This window comes from Clarias gariepinus, chromosome 17 (assembly GCF_024256425.1).
Source record: "Clarias gariepinus isolate MV-2021 ecotype Netherlands chromosome 17, CGAR_prim_01v2, whole genome shotgun sequence".
In the NCBI taxonomy this organism is placed as follows: Eukaryota; Metazoa; Chordata; class Actinopteri; order Siluriformes; family Clariidae; genus Clarias; species Clarias gariepinus.
In genome coordinates, this window is record NC_071116.1 from 5,420,384 (window position 1) to 5,433,528 (window position 13,145).

The window sequence follows — 13,145 nt, forward strand, 5'->3', positions numbered from 1 at the left end:
AATTATGTAATCGTAATCTTTTTTTTTGAATGGTTTATTCCATTCAGGATTCCCCAAGCACGGGGAGAACATGCAAACTCCATGCACACAGACCTGAGGAGGGAATCGAACCCGTACCCTGGAGGTGCAAGGCGATAAATTCAGTGCTTCCAAGATATGCTTTATTTTTTTTTTCCAACATTATCACTGCTTCTTTTTCTTTGAAGTTTATGAGCAGTTAGTGAAATACCGCCACCTGCTGGACTGGAGTGTAGAGCAGAAGATTGGCAGGGAAATAAATAAAAAAAAAGATTATGCTTTCTTCAAGAAATGATGTTTAAACAATCAACTGTTCATGTTACACAGGATTTCCATGTTTATTCAATACTTTCAATACTTTTTACTAATTAAAATCTCCAAGAAATATGGCTGATGGAGACGAATTAGACAAACATTACCATAGCTAAAAAAATAAAATGAAAAAATCAAAATGGATGATTACTGTATGTGTACATCATAAAGACATTTCTAGAAATCACCTTTACAATCATAAGTCAGGAAATGTTAACCCGTCCTATTGGAACTTTGGAGGGCTGGAGTGTGACATAGACATTGTCTTTAAAACTTATTTAAAGGTTCCGCAAAACAAACTACACTCTCATAACCTCACCTTATATCACTCTTGGTTATATCACTGTTAAAAACTTAAAATCAATTTACACTGTCTGAGCATAAAAAAAATTAATAATAATAATAAATAAAAACATTTCACAAAGGTCGTTACTGGGCTGCATCAAGCAAAGAAAACACTTTGAAATGATTGTAGCTGGGTTAAGAACCTCTCAAAACATCAAAACCTGGAAGGATAGAACAGAAGAGTCAACTTTGTGGATAAAATGTGGTTGGGAGAAATCAACAGTAAAAAACAGAGGTATGTTTAACAGTGGAAGTAAGAGCATTCACACACACACACACACACACACACACACACACACACACACACACACACACACACACATAATGTGATGAGAACTAAACAGCTGTGTGTCCATAAGAGAGAACTACTTGTTAGTGAGACAGAAAGAAGACGTAGGGAGCATAAAGATCGCAGTGATTTGGAGCAATTAAACATCATGTGGGTCCAGATGAGTCCAAATTGATGCTGTTCCAGAGTGATGTACGTATCAGCGTAAGACTCATGCATACTGTAGTGTCCACTGTACAAGCCGCTGGAGACAGTGTTATGATCTGGTGTTGCTTCAGTTGCTCAGGTCTAGACACAGCAGTGTTATGTGACAATAAAATGAAATCAGATGACGACCTGAATGGACTGAATAATATCATATGAAATATCTATGAAGTTTTTCCATCCTGATCGCACAGGTATATTCCAGGACCCAAATTGTGAAAGAGTGGTTCTGGGAGCATGAGGACATGAACTGGACACCACCTTGTGCTGCAATTAACACTAAAGGTGACTGAATAAAATATTAGAGTGTGCAATTATTATTATTATTATTATTATTATTATTATTATTATTTTACCAGGCAGTGTATTAATTATCAATGTAATTTGTCAAAGAACCATTGGAGGAAAATCTGCATTTTGATGCTACTTAACATTTTTGTTAACACACAGCACGACTGCACTACAATCCCTGCTGTCTGTTATCACCCAGATGAGGATGGGTTCCATGTAGAGTCCGATTCCTCTCAAGGTTTCTTCCTATCGACATCTCAGGGAGATTGTCCCTCGGCTCGATCATTTTGATTTAATCTGATCATTTTGATTTACGCACATTTCTTTTGATTGTGTAAAGCTGCTTTGCGAGAATGACAATTGTTAAAGCGCTATACTAATAAAATCTAATTAAATTGAATTGAACGTCCATTGTACCTTTTCAACACCTCCAACCCACCCAAAGATGACTCCATTCCACATCAATCTCAGCTCTCTTGTACAGATTCATCCCTGTCCCTAATAATTTTTTTTGTTTGTTTCCGCCTCCTACAGATCTACCTTTCTGCTCTGATTTAGAATATAAAAAGAAATCTGTCAGCAAGTTGCACCGTGTCTCTGTACGCGGCCCGACTTTGCTATGACATACCGTTAAAGTTTTATGAGACAATAACTCAACAAGTTCAAGGACACATGAAGAGCCTCAACCCGACAAAAGTCACTCCGTCAGCTGACAAGTTGTTTAAGATGGTTAGGTCTCGGTTCACTTCCCAGCCGACTGAACTTGAACATAATGACGGGTTTTGTAAGAGAACAGAATGTCAGATGGTCAGAATAATAAGTTAAAAGCGAATAATAAATAATACAAAAGAGAAAGCAGGTATAATGTATGAAGATCAGGTTTGAGGCCAAGGGAAATCCGACATCATAGAGACTAGCGATGGGTCGTTCATGAACGATTTGTTCTTTTTGAATGGATCTTTAACGTGACTCAGAAGAACGAGAGTGATTCGTTTATTTTCTACTGGGCGCACAAATTATCGCAAAACCTCTGTAGCTTATGTAGAGGAAACAGTAATGAGTGATTTTTTTCTCAATGACTCTTCTATCCCGAGTCGTTCGTTCTTTTGTCACGTGACTCCCATAGACGCTATGCGGTGCAATAGATTCAAAAGAACGAACGACTCAGACTGGAAGATATGAGAGGTGAGCTGCTCATTCTGTTTATTATAATATGTCCTTAGCTGCATTGTAATATTTTGGTTAACTATAGCCAAAATATGTGTATGTGGACATATTGGGGGTCTTTTTATTATTGAAAAAGCAACATTTTATTTTATTTCTAAACAAAAGAACGAAATTACTCGAAAAAAAAAAGATTCGTTCATTTTGATGAACGAGATTTAAAGAAACGAGTCACTAAAATGATTCAAACTTTCCATCACCAATGGGAACAGATTAAAACTAGACATGTGATGAGGAGATGAGAAAGGGGGAAGGGTCAGGGGCGGAGCTAAAGGAGGAGGAAACCGGGAAGCAGGAAACTCTAATTAAAGCTGTTACACTGTGTAAAAAACATTTATTTCAAAACACTACAGTAAAGAAAAGTGTACTGAAGCTACTGTAGGATTGTGTTCGATTGAAAGTAAGTGTTAGACACTCGTATTTATTGTTTTGTTTCAGAATTCTCCTGGGGTTTGCAAATTTACAAAATGGCAAAGGATTATGGGTGACTAAGCTGCGGTCTTCAGAAGTGAAGGCTGCATTTACAGAACGTTTCACAATGCCGGTGTCTTACGTGATAAAACACCTCCTAAACATTTCTACCTTCGACTGCATCCTTGACATTTAGAGATGTATTACGGCTGTAGCTCAGCACTAAGAATGTGAACAGGGAAAAATAAATAAACGAAACATGTTCTTGAGGCAGATGAAGAGTCTGCTGTAAGGGTTTGAGATGTGCTGCTGACTTAATTGGTTTTAGCGACAGCAGCTAAGACTTTAATTTTCCATAGAATGCTAATAATCGCTCGCTCCAGTGAGCAACAGGTTAATGATTGTATCAACTTTTTACCCTCATATTGTCCCCAAAACACTCAGTCACTCACTCATCGTCTATACCACTTTATCTTGTACAGTATATTGTTTAGCGAGGGGCCTGGAGCCTTTCCCAGGAGACTTAGGGCACGACGCAAGATACACTGTAGACGGGTTGCCTGAGGTGGGAATTGAACCCGGAACCTGGTGGTGCAAGGTCACAGTGCTAAACACTAAGCCACTGTGCTGACCTTTCCTAAATATGCTGCAAATACCTCTCTTACTCACTCACTTATTGTCTTTACTTCAAATCCTGCACAATGCCATATGTGGCCTGGAGCCTATCTCAGGGAACTCAGGGCTTGAGGTGGGGTACAGCCTGGATGGGGTGATGATCACAAGGCACAAGCACACACACACACACACTACGGGCAATTTGAACACGTTTGCTCGTTGCCTAACCTGCATGTCTTTGGACTGTGGGAGGAAACCACCAAGCACGGTGAAAACATGCACCCCTCCCCCCCACACACACACACACAGACCTAAGATCTGAATCAAACCCTCGACCCTGAGCACTAACCACCACCACTAACCACTCATATATATTTTGATAGCTTCGTTCCTGAGCCTCTAATAACGAAACTTAAACACATCTCCTGTAATACTGAACATCCAGCCTCCTAACACACAGTATGACTTATTGACAGTGTTTTTGACTGCGGTACAATCGATCCCTGCTCTCTGTTTCACCCAGATGAGGACGGGTTCCCTGTTGAGTCCGGTTCCTCTCAAGGTTTCTTCCTACTGCCATCTCGGGAAGTTTTTTTCTTGCCACTATCACCCTCGGCTCGCTCATCAGGGACTATCTTATCATTTTTATTTATACACAGTTTCTCACAATTTTATACACATTCCCCTAATTTCTGTTTGCGACAATGATGATTGGTATAAGCGCTATACAGTACAAATAAAATTAAATTGACTTAGATATAACTTTGGTTTGCAGCTTCTACACGATGCCATTGGCCTACAGGTGATACTGGGCTTAATGAGAATGCTTATGAAGAAAGTGATGCAGCAGAGCTTCCAGCCAAAACACAGCATGGGTGCTGATTTAATTACTTTATGTTATACGTATAATATAGAAAATGCTCGCAGGTTTCGATTTCCAAGCCCGGAAAAGGTAAGGTTTGCCTTAGGAAAGGCATCAAAAGAAGTAAACAATCTTGCTTCCCTAAATATTTTAAGTTGCTAATACATATCAGCTGTTTTGGAGAGATGATTTTATACCTGCCCCCAAAATGGCAGTTTTCTGCGGTATTCAATATCCATTTAACATTCAAATTATTCATATTTCTTTATGATTATTGATACTCAATACAACCATGTCAAATTCATGTTGCGATATCTTAATAATTTTGCATTTTAGAACAAAACACTTTTTCAGGTTTATGTCTTTTCATGTGAAATCTAAATCTGCCAAGTTTCATCTGAATGACAGTTAAGACCGTTGAAACATTCGAATTCAAAGAAATAACAGACACTACAGACATAAAAGGGCATGAAATTGTATTTAGCAACTGTGTTTCTTTTAATCTGATAAAAATATAATTTTTTACTATAAAAACAATGTATGCATGTTTACAAAAAATGAAGCAGATAAGAAGCATTTAGTATTATAAAAAATACAGAGAAACTTTTTAGCACAAATACCATGTTTTGGACTTTTAGTGCTTTATTCTGTCCTTGAACACAAAAAAAACTTCTTCTGCATTTTCTCGGGACATAAAGATAAACATGATTAGAAAATGGTGAGGAGAAAACATAAGCTGTTGCTTCTTTGTTTGTCTGAGCCAACAGTAAAATCTGACAATCACACTACATTATACTATCAGACAGCATTATGACGGTGCTAGCAATAACAGTGTCTCCAGAGCGAGCGAGAGAGCCAGATTATCACCAGAATCACATCATAATATTTCAACATAAACATATTTCACGTGGCGCTTCAGTTCCAAATTGAACCTGGACAGTGAAATATGAAATTCTCAAACGGTCTATTTTCAATCAATACTCATTTTCGCAATGTTTTACCTCTCAGATTTTCTACTTGCAGTTTTTGAAATGAAACGCCATCAAGCGACACACAGAAAGGTCCTGTGATAAATGACAACAATACAGAGTGAAAAACAGAGCAAATTGAGATTAATTATTCCATGTTTTCCCTTTCAAAGATGTGAGTTTGAAGCGGGGGCAGTCGAGAGCGGTGTTGTCCTGAGCAATAAACCATGGTTTTGTTCTCCTAAACCCGTACAGCAGGAAGACTGAGGCATGAATGAGTGATTAGTTGAGCGGCAGAGAAACCAGCAGGCTGCCGTTGTGTCTGAGTCATGTCCAGAACACACACACACACACACACACACACACACACACACACAGTAGTGTGTATTGTGTTAATGCAGTCAGTCAGTCTTGGACCAATACACCCACAGAAATGAGAAATTTTGATGTTTTAGGGGTGAAGAGCGTTAGATTGTGTGTACTGTAAGGAATAAAACTCTGAATGTTCTGTTACAGGAAAGACGTTTGTATTAACAGCACACACAAGGTACCACCTGCACTATTGTGTCTTTAAATATACAGTACAGATGCAATCAGAGATATGATGTGTACATTCATACATTGCTGTGAAAACGTATTTGCCCCTCTATAATTTTTTTTGTCACTCCTAAATGATTATGATTATCAAACAAATTTTAATATTAAACTATTACACTAACAATAAGAAAGAGACTGGGGCAAAAAAAAAATCCATGGGAGAGTTCCAAGGAAAAAGTCACTGATGACCCAAAAGAACACAAAGACTCGTCTCACATTTGCAAAAAAAAAAAAAAAACTTTATTTTAAAGTTTATTCCCAAGACTTTCAGACAAATTTCCTGTAGACTGATAAGACGAAAGTTTAACTTTTTAGAAGGTGTCCTGTTATATCTGGTGTAAAACTAACACAAAGTTCCATAAAAAGAATATCATACCAACAGACAAACATGGTGGTGGTAGCGTTATGGTCTGGCCTGCAGATTCGGGGCCTTGACGACTTGCATTAATTGATGGAACTGTGAATTCTGCGCTCTACCAGAAAATCCAGAAGAAAAAAATTTGTGACCAGACGCACTTGGGTTATACAGCGAGACAATGAACCGAAACACACTGGCAAGTCCACCTCTACTGTAGATGCCTCCAAAACAACAACAACAACAACAAAAAACAAGATTATGATTTTAAATCGGCCTAGGTAAAGTCCGGACTTAAATATGATTGTGTGCCAGTAGGAAAAGGATTTGTTTGGCAGTCATCATTGTATGGTGGCCGAGAATTGCAAAACAGAAAGAAAATAACAAATCCAAAACAATATAGCAAATTTAAAAACAAAATAACAAAACTAACAACTAAATAAATTAAAAACAAAATAACAAAACTGAAAAACAAAATAACAAAACTTAAAAAAAAAAAAAAAATTGAAAACAAAACAGTAAATTTAAAAACAAAATAACAAAATTAAAAACAAAATTACAAAACCAAAAATAAAATATCAAATTCCAAAACAAAATAACAAAACTGAATACAAAATAGCAAATTCCAAAACAAAATAACAAAACTAAAAACAAAATAGCAAATTTAAAAACAAAATAACATAACTGGAAACAAAATTACAAATCTGAAAACACAATGACAATTCAGATTGACTGCGAAAGGTAGGCATGGTTTGCGAATGACATTAAATTTAATTCGCAAACTATATCGGTTTGTTCATTCTTACCGTTGATTGGACAAGACATCTGCCACTTACGTTATACATGAAGTACTGCAGCCTGACGGACATTCAAATACTGTGAAGCTTTATTACTTCTTGTAAACTGACAAATGTGACGTTGAAACTGAGTGTTGCAACAGGACACTGACCACAAACACACATCAGAGCTGCTGGTGGAATGTATACGGCTGCAACCCTTTTGAAAATGTCGGTAATGTGCTTCAAATTCAGGCCTGTGCCAGGAAACCAACACATTTAATTATCAGACTCTATCAATTCTGCAAGGAGGAGAAATCAAATATCTAACCAGAATCCTGTTAGAAGCATGTTTATATGAAAAGTGTCCTGAACCAAATATGAGTACACTGTAAGTATATATTTTTTTACTTTTTTGTATATTTTTGACTCTTTTGTATATAAATTAAAGCTCATGCAAAAAATTGTTGGATTTTTCTTCTTTTAAAGATGGATGATGTACAGTGGATCAAACCCCAAAAAAATCTTTCAAGATGTTGACGATGAATGTGCATACATGTTTCTAAATTTTTGAAAAAAAAATTTAATTGGTGAGTATAATCCGGTACTTGGAATACTTAAAGACGCATTCGTCAGGCAGCTCAAAAACTGTTGCATCTCTCCTGACTATATGTTATTTTAACAGTAGATTATTGAATAATAAACATGATCTGATTAAAGGTTAATGCTATTGTTTTAAGTGCACATTTGGGACGCGTGGGGGTTTTGGATAGAGCTCTACAAAAACTCAACACCGTCACCAACTGACCTATTGTGTGAATCAATAAACAGTATCATTTAAACCCCCAGGTCTAATTAGTGCACATCTGGTAGCATGATTTGCATGGTTTTAAATGAAAAAACATGGCTGTATGATCCCTGGCTGGTTGACAGCTCTGTGTGAATAAAAGCACTGACAGATGTCAAGGTTAGAAGAGCACAACACACACACACACACACACACACACACACACACACCACGTCAGCGCAGTGTCTCGGCCCGCGGCTGCTGAGGCATCGTCAGCAGAGGACACGCTGACGGCTGCCGTACAGCCAAGGTCAGGCGGACTGTGGGAAGCCTCTCTCTGGACAGGGAAGGACAGATGGAGAAGAATGATGAGCAGAAAACGATGTTTTTTTATATATATTACTATATTACTATATTACTATACTCAATAAAATCAAACCTAATCAAATCAAATACTCTTAATATGTTTAAGCTTATCTTATAAATACAATCCCCCAGGACTTGTCCTCATTGCTGTGTCTCCCCTGGGCACTAACACGCCCCGTGACGCAGCTTCAACATTTCATATCGACTTCAAGCATGAAAGTTAAAGCATTACATCATACAAAGGAATTGTTCACTTTATTTATAATTTTCCTTCTTTATTCTTCATCTCACTGGGTTTATGTCATTACTAACAGACGTGTATCACACAGTGGGAAGCACTCAGCATATGGTCATGTGTAGACAGGCCAAAACCACACATATGCTCCCAACTAGATATGGAAATGTCAGACAAGATGTAAAGCGGCATAATATTATCTTACAACACCCTCGGATTCTTAAACATTTATTTACATGAGCAGCAGCAATGCGAAATACGATTTCTAGTTTTAGAGTTTTAGAGACACGCCACTGAACAGGAAGCACTGGAAAGTGACTATCATGTATTTCGTTGAACAGGTTAGTCTTAGCAGAGGGTTTTCTTCATAAACTATCAAAGAAGAAATTCATAGAATCTAGATATATTATATACAGAGGAAATAGAGGAGAGCAAAACCAAAACGTACCGCTGCTGCAGAGGAGAAGTTCATTTAGAGTCACCAGCCTCAGAAATCATTGCAATATCAACTGTTGATAGCGCAGAAAGGGTTAAGGGCCTTGCTCAGGGGCCCGACAGGAGGAATTTGGTGGAACTGGTGCTTGAACTGCTGATCTTCTGTTCAAGGCCTTAACACTTGGAATTTCCTTTTACAGGACGTTTTAATGTTATGGGGTAATTTAATGCCAATGTATATATATAATTAGCAGCATAATAATGTCCCTAGAGGCAATAAAAATTAAAAAGCACCCCATTGTTTGCATTCCTGAGTGTATTCTCATATTCTTTTGTTTGCATCTGTGGGTGAAGGATCCTTAGGAGGCGTGTCCCTAACACGGTATGACTGACAAGTGGAGCCCAGTATCCTAATACACTAGTCATATAGAAGGTGTTGATGTACAGTATGCGTGTCATTATTTCCTGGTACATTAATGATTAGTGCATGTGTTCATTCATCGTTTAGGTAGTGTGCCAAAATCTACTTCTACTACAGTAAGTGTTTATACTTTCAATCGTCCAGTAAATACGTTCTTAAAGGAAAAGGTTTCATTAATGTTCTCGAAGGAATTTATGCACTAAATAAATGGACTAAGTTACCCCAACAAAATTTTTGCATTAGTAATTGGATCATTTTAGCGTCTCCATAAGGACAAACAAAGAACCAGTAGGATTTCTACATTTTCTCGAAGGTGCATAGGTTTCTGTGTGTTTATGTGTGTGTGTGTGTGATGAGCCTGATGAAAACACTGGGGCATTTTGACTGGCATGAATAATCACTCGGCTCTCATTGAAAGCATGCAGCATTATTTCAACCAGCAGACGAAACACCGAAATAGCACCACGAACTCCAGCTGAAGTTCACCTCGTCAGAGGGAGAGTGGACGCAAACTGACAGGAAGACACATTTCAGGACACCGGTGTCATCCTTAGCTGACAGCAAGGGTGCTGTTATTAAGGAGAGACGAGGTGTGTGTGGACTTTAGGAAGGAAAATAACACACCACAGGTAACACCAGATTAATGGAGCTTATATCATTACACTCTCATTTTAGATACCAATCATATTAGTAATAATAACGCAAATCATTTCAGGATTTCATATCAGTGTGTTTTCAGGTCAGGAAGTGATATTTTCGGTTTGGCTCGGTGTTGTTGTGGGGCGCAGGTGGACGGTGGTAATATGAGGGTCAGTCCTGTGGTGAACCCAATACAAGGTGAAATTCTCTAGTGAATGCGCTCATATCGTATCTGCTCCACTTGAGTCACTGCTGAGGATAGGCCATGACAGAACAACTTCTCTCAATTTCTGAATAACTGAGAGCGAAGTCCGCTTCACTATACATTTCCAACGTTGACGTGATATAAGTGTGCAGCCAGGATGTATTGTAAGTAAAACCCACCATGGTGCTATCGCCGTTTTTTGAATACCCTTTGGGAAAGTGAGATAATCGAGGAATCAATCAAAATTGTAAAAAGAAAAAAAAAAAATTACGTTCTAACGAGCTAAGGTAAAATAGGTTCATCCGCGCCGTTCGCCGGAGCGAGGTGCAAATTTTGGGCTGGAAGTAATAGCGTTCAATTCCCTCGTTCTGCCAGATGGTGAGCGCAGCCAGAATGACTTCATCAGGACACGTCGAGCAATCCATCCAGCATTACGAATGGAAATGTACTGAGAGAGAGAGAGCGGAGAAAAGAGAGAGGGAGATTTAATAGAGCTCGATGAGCCCATGATGTGAGCTTATTGAGACAAATAAGGCTGGCGGCTAAGGAAGGACATGAGGCCTGGAACAAGGAGGCTGTGGAGCAAAGAGGACACACACACACACACACACACGCACACACATGAGAGCAGGTTCAGGTTATGTTTCCCATTCTTCTACATATTAACCCTCTTCCAATTTATGCCAAAATAAATAAATAAATAAATAAATGTGTCCATGTCTCAGAGATTGTGATGCCTTTTTGTGTCTCGCTCGCAAATACACATCTAATCCGAAAGGTGAACAACATTCTACAGATGAAGCGTGGATGTGCCCTTGAACAAGCTTGTTTCACGTTAATAAATCCCCACACAGCGCACGTGTCTGCCCCTGTGCAGTACCATGACTACACTTCACTTTCAAATACAATAATTCAAATTCCTCAGAAGTAGTTCATCTCTGAATTATCCTCTTCCAAGCATTATCTGTTTGAGATTTTTAAAAAATGTACATTATGGCTTTGTAACTGTCTCATAACCCTACATGTCACCATGTTCTGTAACAGATTTGAAACATTCCAAACATTTCAACAGGAAGTTGCAGGATTGTAATTTCCTGAAGGCCATAAGAAAAAGAAAAGACTGCATTCTCTCATACCTTGGTCTTTATTGTGAACAATACTTTAATATTGACTGATAAGGCGTGATTTAGTGGTTTGCATTGTGGCCTTGCACCTCCAGTATCCGGGTTCGATTCCAAGATCGGTTCTTTGTGCATGAAGTTTGCATGTTCTCCCCATGCTCGGTGGGTTTCATCCGGGTACCCAGGTTTCCTCCCACATTGCCTGGATTGTGTGAATGAGTGTGTGGTGTGGGCATGTGTGCCCTGCGATGGATTGGCACTCTGCTCGATGTGTACCCTGCCTTGTGCCGGAAGTTTCCCAGGATAGGCTCCAGGATTCCTGGGATCCTGTACAGGATAAGCGGTATAGAAGATGAACAAATGATTAAATATTGATTGATGAGGTCACTTTAAACACATAATCATTGTTACACAACGTATAGGCTGGAAGTAAGCTATTAATTGAAAGTAAATCATTAGAACGTTCTTAACGCGCTCGTGTCATTAGCTGTTAAACCACACTTTATGGATTTGCTAATTCTTTTTTGTTGAATTACTGTGTATGTGTTGAAACCCTACTTATTTAGTAACCATGCTAAATAAGCTCAGCATTTAAAACACACAAACACACACACACACACACGCACACAAAGTTGCCAGAATCATTTCTCAATAATGTCATTTTTCTAACAGCGACTTTAATTCTTCTGAATTCTTTATTCAGTCGATAAAACACTGCCTCTCCATTAAGCTTAAGTGTTTGTTAACCTCCCTTATGGGAACTCGTGAACCTTAATTGTGCACTAAATGAATTTCCAGCTGTCTGTTCAAACAATACAATCTCCCAGCTATGCCGCCGATGATAACTTCATTAAGCTACCTTCAACCAGCGGTCATTTCATTTCACGCCGCTGATTTTCATTACCCCGAGAAAGAATTCCCTCTTTAACAACACTAAGACCCAACAGAGCTGATCACGGTTAGCAGGTTATGTTTGCAGAGAGTCTAATCACGGAAAGGAGAACGAGAGCAGGTAATGGACCAGAAACACATAGTGACGGTGGTGTACGTACAGGGCCGCTTGCTGGCATAAAGAACACGGGGAGCTTATTTATGGCACTGACAGACAAAGATCATGTTTATTAACATTCACGTGTTCATCCTTAGTGATCGCCAGGTCAGCGATGTAGCGGCTAAATCAGTCTAGTGGTTTTGAGTATATTTTGGAAAATAAAACCTCCCGGAAAGTTTAGCACTCGGTCAACAATTAAAATTATAACTATAAACGAAGCATTAAAAAAGCAGCACATTTACACGGCTATATACCAGAGAGATGTAGCTGAGGTTGAAAACTGACAAAGGTGCCATTTGTACATCTGGGGTTTATTTCAGTGTTTTCCAGTGGCACTGCGGTAGCACTCATGCCTGCACACTTCTCTTCACACTGGTGTTAGTGGTGGTGGTGTTGGTGATTACGGTGGTGATAGCAAATCACCATTTTAATCTCCATTCACCTTTCTCATATTAAAATGATCATCAGCACCTCCATCATTACAATCACCACCATCATAACCATCTTTATCATACTATGATAGTGGTGAGGAATCATGATAAAGATTGTGATGACAATATTGATGGTCAGTACAATGATGATGATGATGATGGTGAAGGTGGTGATGGTAATGATGAA